This window comes from Myotis brandtii, unplaced genomic scaffold, assembly GCF_000412655.1.
Source record: "Myotis brandtii unplaced genomic scaffold, ASM41265v1 scaffold15, whole genome shotgun sequence".
Lineage (NCBI taxonomy): Eukaryota > Metazoa > Chordata > Mammalia > Chiroptera > Vespertilionidae > Myotis > Myotis brandtii.
In genome coordinates, this window is record NW_005355410.1 from 1,097,595 (window position 1) to 1,099,116 (window position 1,522).

The 1,522-nt window shown below is 57.9% G+C and overlaps 1 protein-coding gene and 1 pseudogene across 4 annotated transcripts in view; one reads left to right on the forward strand and one right to left on the reverse strand.

The window, feature by feature from the left end:
- KIAA0226L (KIAA0226-like ortholog) overlaps nt 1–1,522 on the forward strand; it is an 86,390-nt gene that overhangs the window by 31,566 nt on the left and 53,302 nt on the right. The window lies entirely within an intron of this gene.
- LOC106725255 lies at nt 112–1,200 on the reverse strand (annotated as a pseudogene).

Genomic DNA, 1,522 nt, shown 5'->3' on the forward strand with positions numbered 1-1,522 from the left:
GCTTTCCTCAGTCCCGTCTTCTTGCTGCTGCTGCTGCTTCCGGGTCACCTGCTCGTCAATCTCCTGGACCACGCGGGAGAGCTCGTTGAAGTTTCGGAAGATCTCGCCATCTCAAAGCTGGATGCGGCGCATGAGGTGGATCTCTAACGCCTTCGTGCCTATTCCCATGAGCCTCGTAACCCTCGCATACTTCCCATGGAAGCTGAGCATGACGGTCGTTGGGCCGAAGGCATTGAATTTGCCGTGGAAGAGGCCTGGCCTGATAAGGTCGTCCGGGTGGCGTGGCGGTAGGTAGAGGCGGCGGTAGGTCAGGCAGTCATACTGCTGTCCGTCCTCCTGCACCCGCCCCCGCCCCCGTTCTCCCCTAAGCCGCGTTGGTGAATCCGTTCGGTGGTCTGTCCTCTTGCACTGGATGGTGAGCCTGTCCTTCTGAATCTGCATGTGGCCGCTGTGGGGCCTGCCGAGGAGGCCTGCCATGCACTCCACCGCGGCTGGTTTCCTCTCCGTCAGGCGAATTCTGAACGAGGGCTTGAAATGCATTGGGCCATCCACATGGGTGTTAAGGGAAGGCCTGTACGGCCAGCCAGTAATGCATAGGCCGTCCACCACGACATTCAGCAGTGTTCTATAGCTATAATTTAGCTGCCACAATCACAAAATGTGTCTGTATGGGAACAGCTTCGCATAGACTTCCCGGTAAGACATACCGATCATCTCCAGGTTCTGCAAGTTTTCATGAACGCCAAACTCCTCGCGGCAGCGCCATCTCCAGATGCTGTCAATGTGCAGAATGTGGTGGAATTTGGTGCAGGCCTGGGCCAGGCTGGGCAGGTCCGTGCCTGGAAGCAAAGCGAAGATCTCCACCAGCATCTCCACCGGCAGGTCCTGCAGCGAGCAGTGCGGGGGCGGCAGCGGCATGGGGCTCCGGATTCCTCCACTCCCCGCACAGCACAGCACTGCCACGTCCACCTCGACGTGCTTTTCTGCCGGGGACGGCTTGCTGTGGGCCGCTGCCGTCTCAGCTGGGCGCTGGCACTCGTGACGACACTGCTTGCATTCGGCCGCTGCCTTCTCAGCTGGGCGCTGGCGCTTCTGATGACACCGATGTCCCACGCCACATCGATGTCCCCGCAAAGAGCCCAAGCCACACCAATGTCCCCACGAAGAGCCCACGCCGCAGATGCAAGCGCACTCCTCCATGCCTCCACGTGTAACCGCCACCACAGCGTGGGCCTCTGCTCCGCAGCAGGGCTTTAAGCTGGCTCGATCCGCCCTAGAGTCCAGCCACGCCCCCAGGGCCTAGCCACACCCCCTCAGAGAGGAGCCAATTGTAGGACTTAGCAACACTTCTTTTTTTTTAATTAATTTTTTATTATTGCTTAAAGTATTACAAAGAGTATATATGTCTCCTTTTTCTCCCCCGCCCTTGACAATCCCCTGGCCTCCCCTACCCCCCAGTGTCTTATGTCCATTGGTTATGCTTATATGCATGCATACAAGTCCTTCAGTTGATCTCTTACCC